An 11,399-nucleotide genomic window follows, 5' to 3' on the forward strand; every position below is an offset into this window, starting at 1 on the left:
AAGGCAACACTAAAATAAATTTTCTTCAACCTAGACAGGTAATCAAAGAACTTTTTAGACCCAATATCCATCCGGGTTTTCATGAATCGGTAGCTATCAGGTAGAGCAAAGGGTACACTTTCTGTTTACCATCACTTGAAGACTTAATGAATGGAAAACTACTTTTCAGAGGTAAGTGAAAGAAATTTAATGAAATTTTTGGATTGCTTATTATATATGGTTAAGTTAAAAATGCAGTAAGGAAAATTTTTTAGATTACTGTATGTTAGGCTATCTCTGAAGAACGAGTGGCCCTGAAATCTTGAGCAACTTTGCCACGATGGTCTTAGGCGAAATATGAGAAACAAGCAACAGGGAGAAGGAAACGTATGATGAACTGAGAGTAAAATTTAAATTTTTGTATATAATCATAAATCCTTCAAACCTTGCTGTGTGTTCATGCCAATATAAAACGCAAAGCGATCTGTAATTCTTTGAAGATTAGCGCTATGTTCCAGTACTACACTAAAAATTGCGACCACAATGCTTCGTTAAACAGGTGATTGAGACAGTTTTAATCTGCCTTTACAGCGTAGGCTATTCTCATTATAATCCATAAACCTCAAGATTCATGGGCAAACACGATATCAACAACATAAGAATAATGACAAAAAGGTTGACGATAATGAACAAATGATAACTTATAGTCCAGTCTAAAAGTTACGCCTCCTGATCAAATATTAAAGAGAGAAGAAAAGCTGAAGAAAGGAAAGACACACAAGGTCTGGAAGACTGTAATAAAACCTAGTGTTCTGTAAATTTTGGTTACACTCACAATTATTTCATTTTATAGGGGTTAACTCCTGAGGAAAACTGAACAGTAATTATTATTATCATGCTCATTTCTTTTGTTGATAAATGAAAGATAAACTAAATAAGCAGGGACAGGGAACTTCCTCAACATCAGTCACACTTAAATTCCAAGCTATACAAACAGTGCTTACTTTCAACTATGCTTATCTCCTGTAAGATACTCAAATAATTAATATGTGCATCATCCACTTTCTGTAACTAATGTTCATCTCTAACTGATGAATCGAGTACGAACCCCATTGTACAGAATTTCTGTACTTCTGTACTGAAGACTCCTCAGCAAGACGCTGATAGCTGATCCCCACACAGACAACACACCACCACTTGTCTTTCATACAGGTCTTACCTTATTCTTGATGCTAGAGTCTTCCATTTTACACCCATGCTGTCCTATCAAACAACAAACCTCCAAATGATCCAAAATTTTCACCATGTCCCATATTCTCATCATGTGACCAAACCTTCAAAACACTTTGTCCGTCTGTTAATTGCTGCTAACCTGAAACTGCGCTCTTCATATCTCTACACTTTCTCACCATTCACTTTATTACTTCACATACACTCCTTGGATTAATCTTCATCAACAGGTTACCTTTTGCTTTCCTTAAATGCAACATGCAACATACATACATTATAATATACACAATTGTTACACATTACACACACACACACACACACATTATATATATATATATATATATATATATATATATATATATATATATATATATATATATATATGTGTGTGTGTATATATATGTGTGTGATGTGTGTGGTGTGTTTGTGAGTGTATGTATGTATGTATGCAAGAATTTTTGTATATCCACTCTGTGCAGATATAGTGGCAAGAACCACGATTCAGGGATTGTGCTACATATTTTTATTGTTATAGCAAAGAGGAGGGAAGAAACCGAGAGAAACATGATATTCACATCAGATTATTTTTCACGATCGTGAGCCAAATTGGGGCAATAATCGAAGGTCGTCTTTCTGTCGTATAGACTATAAAGGAAGAAATACTATTCACTTGAAAATAGTGAACTCTTTCTGCAGGTGTAAATACACATTGTTTTGGTGACAAGTCTGAAATAAAAGGGAAATATTCTCAGTCATACTGACCTAAAATTTTTATAATAGAATTCAGGTTGCTGACTGACAAAAGTTGATGAGATAGAAGCAAAGCGTGTGCTAGTCTATGTAGACGAGTGAGTGACTGGCTTGGCATAACGAATCCAGGTAAAAAGTAACAGAGAAAAGTTACAGAGAAAAAGTCACAGGAAAAAAGTCACATTAATCTTCCTAGGTAGTGACCCTGAGGATTTTAACCCTGTATGTATCCACTCCCTTGCGGCGTGTTTAGTACAAGCCCGTTGGGGATTACTGTAAAACATAAACAAAGGACTGTAAATTAATGTGACTTTTTTTCAGGACTGATTAATGGCCACCGGTATAATACAGTAGGTCTAAGACAATGTTGTGCTACGTCCTGAGGCTGTACATCAAATTTAAGGATAAAAAGGATTGCGGAAAATCCTGAAATAATACTAAACGCAGGTGAAAAATAGTTTGAGAAGGGAATGAAAGCTGATAGCTACTGCTAGCAAATATTACAGTTTTGATAGGGAAAGTGAGGAGAACCTGCAGAAACTAGTGAACAAGTTTACATGTGTATGCAAGACACAGTGACACTAGGATTAAAGTATAGGTGAGGCAAAGAGTTCTCGTTAATTTTGAGCCTCAATCGCGATGGGCATATGGTCAGTTGAAAGCTACTTCATTTCTTCGACAATATGCCAAAGAGTAAGGGGATGGAATACGAAAATTTAGGTAAAAGGCCAAGGCAGGGACCTGTGAATTCATCCAGCACCGAAAGTGAAACTGAGGGCAGAAAGGTTGCAAAGGTGTAACAGGAGGAAAGCCTCGCAGTTGCATTGCGAAGCAATTGTTAGGAGAGGGCGTGAAAGTAAACGGAAGAAAGGGAATATGGAACAGTACATAAAAGGGATGGAAGGGGCTGCAGCTAGGGCCGAAAGGACGCTGCGAAGGACCTGAAGTAATACCTGCAGTGCACTGCGAGGTGCACTAACGTCACTATCCACCTAAGGGGAATGCCAAGAGTAATCATTGTTTAATAAGACACCTATTGATTTACCAAGAAGGATAAATTACAAGAACAGTGTCCATTCTGTTTCAAATGACAATTACTTTTGAATATTCAGAGAAAGTTACATTTATCAACTTACATAACAAGAACACATTTTGTCGAATGTCGCACTAAGACAATAAAAATATGAAGCTTTCTTTCGTTTCCAATTAACTTATTGTCCTTGATCCTCTCAGCAGGAGAAGCTTACGCGAAAGGCATGAAAGCATAATAATCAGTTGCAGGCAATGGTTACAGAAAAGAAAAGGAAGAGATATACACAAGAAATCCCTGGTTTTTTTTTGGAATGTGCTAAAACGCATCATACGTATTAAAAAGACAAAGCAATATTGCAAGAAAAAATTAAAACTTCGTTTTTTTTATTAATTCTGTCAATTGTTCTACCGCGTTCAAAGAAAAATATTGCTTTATGCACTGCGTTCTTTTAAATGTCTAAATAAATTACAGAGAATTTAATAAAAAAAAAAACATTAAAAATAAAAAACCTAATGAATCTGACTTTTTGTCTCGCGCGGATTTTAACGAAAATAATCAAAGCATTGTTAAAGACCCATTTCTTTCTCCTACATTTCATAAAGGCTTAAGTCTAGCTTTGTAGCACAATGATAACTAGAGCGCACTCATAAAGGAATACTCATTAAAACTTAATGAATAAATCTTGATATTTAAATACTATCCACATTCAGATTCATTTTAAATTTCTGTTGCTTGTTCATTTACACATGCATAAACACACACACACACACATCCGTGATCGGGATCTGGATACATATTCATTGGAAAATCCGGTCAAATCTTAATTTGCCAAAGAGCCAAAAACTACAAAAAATATAATTGCAATCCATTAGTAACATGTTGAGATATTTGCACAGATACAGACAATAGGCACAGAAAGGAAAAACCCTGGATTCATCTCTTGATTCAGATCCCTAGCTGAATCTGATCAACTTCTCAGATTTTAAAATACCCCTTAGCCAATATTGTCTAAAACTAGCTGCAGCCTTTTAGTTATCATGTGGACAGCTTTAGGACAGGCATAAAAAAAAGTGATGGAAACTCAGAGGCTATTTACTTCTCCCCTGAATCACATTTCGCTCCTGCAGACAATTTCACAGAATTCCATTGGTCTTTGTTTACAAGCTAACCTTTCAGAATTTTGTAGAAATTCACCAATAACATTTTGAGATGTTACCCTGTAGACACAGAGACACAGGCGAACAGATAAAGACCAACAGGATTAGCAGTGATGATGCCCGGATAGGGGAGGCTAGAGTCAACAGAGGGGTAACTGTTCGTAAAACATCTGAAAATACAAATTATGAAGTGAGCCGTTCAGTGAGTGTTAGAAACATCTGGAAAAGGGTCATGAAAAGCAAGAATAAGAATCACGTAGCTAGGGAGACAAACGAAAAAGCAGAGAATGGTGATTACTATGACGCTCAGTGGTTTTAGCAACGGTTTGACAGTTACTTTTGTTCTACGTCCATGAGCTCCTGAACCTGTGTCATCGGATTCAGTTAAAGGCTTAAGAAATTATGAATGACTGTATGGAATACGGGTCATATGGCCCATAGGAAGGCTTAAGAAATTATACCTCATAACTCCAGGCGGCATGGTTGGTTTAGATGAACACAGCAAGGGCCCTTGCCGACAGGTGGCCCGCAAGCATAAGGTGTTAAAAGGACTAATAAGCCTGGTGTGGACCTCTGAACGATGTGTAATCAACAAGCCATTAACTCAAGAACTGTAAGCTAACATATGATACACCATTATATGAATAATTCACTGAGGGATAGAGCCCACAGGTTCACGACAATCTCCAAAGAGAGGTTGCTAGCCCATGCTCTTTTCTTAACCTCAAGTTAACGCTGATACCAAAACTCAGCTGAGTCAACTCAAGGCATAGGGCGACCAGTCTCTCAGTCTCTGTGTACAAAACTGTAACATCAAACAGGATTAAAACAAAACAAAAAAACAAACACATTCAGTCCTATCTAGACTGTGTGTATTGTATTGTATTTGTATTTTCCATGTATATGGCCATGAGCTGCAATAAAAATTATTATTATTATTATTATTATTATAATTATTATTATTATTATTATTATTATAGCCATATCTCCCTTTACAACCAGCACTTGACAAAGAGGTGCTTCAAGCAGTGATCGCTTGGATGTTGCAGTTACGAATAGAATAGAATATAGAATTATGGCCTAAAGTCCAAGCGCTGGGGCTTATGAGGTCATTCACGGCTGAAACGGAAATTGGCAGTAAAAAGGTTTGAAATGTGCAACAGGAGAAAAACATCGCATTTGCACTATGAATCAATTGTTAGGAGAGGGTTGAGGAAATTAAGATAGAAGAGAGAATATGAACTGAGGTACAGTAAGAAGAATGAAAGAGGTTGCAGCTAGGGGCCGAAGGGACGCTGCAAAGAACCTTAAGCAATGCCTACAGTGCACCACGTAAGGTGAACTGACGGCACTAACCCACCCCCCCTCTACGGGGAGACCATTATTCACTTAGTCAAAGCCAAGGCTTCCTATCCTATACCTGTGCATTTCATGCCTAATAAAAACTCGTAATTTGCTTTACTTCAGTAAAACTAAATGCTTCATTATTGTTTGATTATCATTACGTGACCCAACAAGGAAAATACGCTGTTTCATTGGCAGAGGCTAGTAATAAGAACAAGTAAAAAATTCGCCGAAGTTTCTTCGGCGCAATCGAGTTTTCTGTACAGCCGCTACAGCGTAGTCTATAATCAAGGCCACCGAAAATAGATCTATCTTTCGGTGGTCTCGGTATAATGCTGTACGAGCCGCGGCCCATGGAACCTTGGCCACAGCCCGGTTGTGGCCTATCCTATATCGTTGCCAGAAGCACGATTATGGCTAAATTTAACCTTAAAATACAAACTAATGAGCCTAGAGGGCTGCAATTTGCTGTTTGATGATTGGAGGGTGGATGATCACCATACCAATTTGCAGCCCTCTAGCCTCAGTAGTGTTTTTAAGATCTGTGGGCGGATAGAAAAAGTGCGGACGGACAGACAAAGCCGGCACAACAGTTTTCTTTTATAGAAATCTAAAAAGCTGGCTATTTACCATTCACATTTATTCTTCACTGCTTGTGTGGATCACATCTCTCGCTCCTTAAACATTAATATTAATTGAAAGTAACGCTAACTTTCTTCTCTAAAGAGTGCTAGCCTCATATCCATTGGCATTTAAGAACTGGATTATCAAAGCCATGACCACACTTACGGGCAACTCCAAGAGGACTTCTGTACCCTCAACCTCACCGGTCAAAACCTGTTTGCATCTCTCTGATGTTGTCCTTACTACTGAATAGTTGAATGGTAGTCTAGAAAGGCAACAGTTAGGGATTTCTGTCGTGAATGGTAAAACAAGAAAAATATAATTGTCATAATAACCACACGTCCTTTTAAAGGAAACTGATATTAAGGTTATCTTCAGTACAGTGGAAAGGAATGAAATATAAAATTTGGGCCATAGGCCGAACTGTGTGACCTATGAGGCCATTTAGCGCTGAAAGGGAAAGGAAGAGTAAAAAGGTTTAAAAGTGTAACAGGAGGAAAACCTCAGTGGCACTGAAACCATTGTTACGAGAGGGTGGAAAGTAAGATGGAAGAAGAATATGAACAAAGGTACAGGAGTAGGAATGAAAGGGGTTGCAGCTAGGGGCCGAAGGGACGCCACAAAGAACCTTAGTAATTCATTCAGTGCACTACGTGAGGTGCACTGACGGCACTAACCTCGTACGTGGATCATCAATACTATGGAAAACAGCACTCAGCGTTTACAGAAAGTTTGACATCAGAGCTGGATTCCATTTCTAAGGCTGCGTCCACACGATCGAGCTTTGTTCGGCGAACTTTGTCCGGTGTGACGTCAGAAGCGGGCAAGGTTCTGACTTTGCTCGCAGTTTCTCCGCTTCTGGCGTCACATCGGACAAAGTTCGTCAAACAAAGCTCGATCGTGTGGACGCAGCTTAAGAGATTTCAACACCGCGTTTAGTACCTACATCCAAGTCTGACGCACAGTCACTAACCTTAAGAAATGATACATTAGAGCACCAAAACTTTTAACTGTAAATTTTCAGTTCCAGAACAGGGCTCTTTTACCTTTCGCATTTCACGTCTATGTTGATGCATATGACTTTTTATTCGCATCCATGGGCAACGGTGATGAGATCGAAACATTGCTTCATATTTCCATACCAAACTAGTGAAGGCTTGCTGGTTTCTTTCTGACCGACTAACTTGTCCACTACGCTAGAGTTTGGCGATTTCCTTCTTTTACGAGGCACGGAGAAATTGCTGGTTCGACCTCCCGCCTGATTAGAGGTCAGCCATGGGCATTCCCTGGTAGTGCGGACATCGCCATACCCGACCGTGTCTGGCTTTCAGGACCCTCTACCTAGCGACCTTTGTCGAAGCATTCTATTGGTTACTGCTTAGGCTTCTAGCCTCTTTCATGGGTTAAGTCCCAAGTGGTCCAGTCATTTCTTGCCATTTGTGTTTTGTATTTACGAGTTATTTAACTTTTGTTAATTCTAATATACTTCGATACCTTAAAGGCTATCCAAACAATCTGAAACCTCCAAAGAATATTTGGATGGTTTTAAGATACCTCAAAAACCCTTCAGAAAGCAACTACCCAAACGGTTACTTTGCACTTCACCCTCAATTCTAAGTTCACCTAGAACATCAGGCGTGGAAATCATAACCAATCCATTCAGTACTTTGTTTAACTTTTATAATCCTTATTTCTCATCGTGGACTGGGTACTAAATGGATTCAAGTGCTTAAAAACTCTCACTCACTGCTTTGTGTAATCAGTCACTAGGCTGTAAGTTGTGTCGAGTTAATTTTCGATTTTAGTTCGGACAAGAGCTACAATCTAATCAACATAAAAGATTAATGTCTTATTCGACTGCTGAACATTTTCTGTGCCTATTCCGTCCTTTCCCACTTAACTTTCCATTCATTCAAGCCTATTAAATTTCGATTCAAAATTGAATTTTGAACGAGGAGACTCGGCATTCAAGGAAATTTTACCCTCTACCTTACGGCTCTAAACTATCGTCCTTACAGTAATTTATATATTAAAGTGCTTTCGCTTAAGCAGCTAAGAGTAAAACCTGCTGTAAAAAATGTTTTAGTCCAACTAAAGATTCTTTGCCAGACCCCACTGGACAATACAGGATAACTTTACCATTAACTAAACTGTTAACAGCTTCCCATCTAGGCTGTGTCATACCGCAGAGCAGTGCCATCAAAAGATTAAATACTTAAAAACCTGGAAACTTTGACGTTTACCACCAATTAAAAACAAATTCATAGCTTCCCCCCTTTTGAAATATGTACCAACTGTTAACCTTTTAAAAGTAGTTTGCTTTTGCCCATTCGGAAATAAGAGTTATAGCTATCAGACATCCTGGATATTTTGAGTCATTCGATATCCTAACAATAACTGCACACTTAGCTTCTTCGTTCAGTACGAAGGAAATTAGTTAAAATTGTACAGCATTATTTCAGTGACTTAAGTTATCCTCAAACGCAACCTGCCTACAGCAATTAGAACCTCAAACTTTCGTTGCCCGTAACTCCTCGAAAATGACTTACGTCAATTTCAGTTAACTTTGTAACAAATATTAATGACCTATTCGGCTCTTAAATATTTACTGGCCAAGTTCCTTACTGAATGACCTTCCTAGCCACTCAGTCCTATTTCGCTAATGTCAACTATTAAAATTGTTCATAATTATTTCTGTAGGTTCTTTGCTTTACTTTGTTAAAATTACCAATATCCATGCAATGCTGTTTAAGTACTTGAACCTTCAATTAGTGTTATCAGTATGTTAAGCCAAAGTATGATACGTTGAGCTTAATAAAATTTTTCATCTAAGTAAGATGCGTTGCCAGACCCCTATGCCAGCTTACTACTAATACCAAAACTAGCTTTAGACTCCCATACCTAGGCGTTATATAAGTCTATAATTATCGGACAAATCTTAAGACTTTCATGCTAATTACAATCGACGGGTACTGTTTCACACCTAGTTAAATACGTACTTGCAGTTTTAAGTTAAAAATTAAACTATCTTTTGCCCGATTTTTCTGCAGTAAGATTTGATTTTTCGGTAGAAAGATTTATGGGCTTACTACTATCCATACTATCGATCCCTTTGATTAAAAGTAGCCGAAACCATCTTTTTATTCCAAGTTAACTTCAAAAATACATTGTCTTAACTTACCCTCAAGATTAATAGTGAACTAGCTGTTCAAGAAAACAAACTTTATTGAACTTACAAAATTCAATATGATTATCAAATCCTGTAATTAGATTATATTCCAGCTGTACACCACTTCTGTTAAAGTTCCTATGCCAAACCTCAGACCCTGCGGGCCTTAGGTTGAATACCACCAAATTAAAGACTTAAAAACATGATAATCTTTAAAAAAGAAGTTTCTTTAACAGGATTGCATACATTAGCACAGTGGGACATTGGGAGCTTCACACCTGTTTCAAATACGTACCAATAGTTAATCTTTTAATCTTGAATAAAGATTCTTCGGCTATTTCGATACAAAGTCCGTCAAAGCTATCAGGCATTGAATTGAGGACAACCTAATACTTTCGTGAAAGCTTTTCTTCCAAAGCCATCAGCCATCTGGTTCATGACAATCTGATGTAACTTCCTTGCACAACTGGTCGATTCAGTGCCGAGCAAAGCAACTACAGGGTTTTAGTATAGACTTCATCACTGCTATCTACAGAGCCTGCCGAGAGAAGAAAATTATTAGCCAAGTCTAATTCGTGTTAAGTTCAACCACCAGACTCTAGCACTTGAAAAAAAAGCTTAAGTTTTAGTCACTGCATATACCTTACGAAATAAAATTGCAATAGTTCCCACAACTTAAACAATGCTTCAAAAGTTAACACCAACTTAACATTCACTTCAGCCTAACATTCACTTCAGCCTAACATTCACTTCAGCCTAACATTCACTTCAGCCTAACATTCACTTCAGCCTAACATTCACTTCAGCCTAACATTCACTTCAGCCTAACTACTATTTAGCAAGCCCCCCTCCTGACGCACGGTAGATAGTCTACCGTACGTCAACAGGGGATCCTCCCCCCTTCAGGGGCCCCGCCCCTGAAGGGGGGAGGTTAAGCTTGCTATTTACAACAGAACAAGACAATCTTACCTTTTTCTTTAGATCAAAATATAATTACCAACGAAGAAATGGCAAATCAGGAATCAAAATTCCTCACGTCCAAAATTGCGCTAACACCGTCATGGCCAGCAACCTGAAAAAAAAATGTAGGAAATTATTACTATCTACTTAATTCCGGATTTAAAATCCTAGACATTCTCTGAACAAAGATGCTAACCACACATGGTCAATCCATGATATGACAGGACCATTAATTCATTTTAAAAATAGAAAACCACTGATACAAAGAAATCCTCACACTATGAACGACAAAGTAAATGTCGAAACGGCGACAGTCTACCAACATAAAACAATATCCAACACACTGAAAACCCTAAACCGTCACTGTAACGTTGCACCTGCACCCTGCCGATGAAAGGCTCAGGCTCCGGCGACCCAGGCGACGACACTCGCAGCCAAAGTGCAACGGAAGACGGAATCATTCTCTCTCGCAGGGACCCGCGAGTCGTTTCCCAGGCGACCGGTAGATGGCAGCAACGCAGAGTAAGATTTCCAAGTTGTAAAACTGAACTGAATCCAAGAGGACGATGAACAGTATGATGATTATTGATGGTTTAAGTAGACACACCATAAAAACTACCAAAAGGTATCTCATAGGAAATATACGTTGAATTACTGAAGTAATAAGATAAATTTAGGTTGAATTACTGAAGTAATAAGATAAATACCCACTTGATATTAGAATTTCCTATCGAAATAACTGCCGAGCTCTAAATAAAATCTAACTTCGTGATAATTTAAGCGGCTGGACCAGAATTATAGGAAACTAAGACTTTGATGCTATAATCCTGGTTGTATTTTCTATAATTAGATATATTAAATGTTTATATATATATATATATATATATATATATATATATATATGTATATATATATATATATAAAGAGAGAGAGAGAGAGAAGCTCACATTCTATACACGTTATCCAAAATCTTGATTGCTATCTCCGTGTACACACATGTAACAGCGAGTACTTGAACATGTTTATACAAACTGTGCACAAATCCGCTTCCTTGCACTCACGCACGCACTTACACACGCGATGACAAAATGCGTATCGGTAAAGTTTTGTTTAGAGAGTAATCCAGATAAATTGAATCTCCGCGTTCAAGTTT

The 11,399-nt window shown here is 38.0% G+C and overlaps 1 long non-coding RNA gene across 2 annotated transcripts; it reads right to left on the reverse strand.

Annotated features, from left to right (window-relative positions):
- Positions 1 to 9,492: 9,492 nt before the first annotated feature.
- Positions 9,493 to 10,678, reverse strand: LOC136841264 (uncharacterized). 2 transcript variants are annotated; one of them, XR_010853855.1, is made up of 3 exons: positions 10,524 to 10,678; positions 10,256 to 10,358; positions 9,493 to 9,824 (listed from the first exon to the last, which is right to left on the reverse strand). It is a non-coding gene; the product is annotated as an uncharacterized lncRNA (long non-coding RNA). The 2 variants fall into 2 exon arrangements; XR_010853856.1 differs by having other exon boundaries at positions 10,570 to 10,672.
- Positions 10,679 to 11,399: the final 721 nt, after the last annotated feature.

Source organism: Macrobrachium rosenbergii, chromosome 8 (assembly GCF_040412425.1).
Source record: "Macrobrachium rosenbergii isolate ZJJX-2024 chromosome 8, ASM4041242v1, whole genome shotgun sequence".
Taxonomy (NCBI): domain Eukaryota; kingdom Metazoa; phylum Arthropoda; class Malacostraca; order Decapoda; family Palaemonidae; genus Macrobrachium; species Macrobrachium rosenbergii.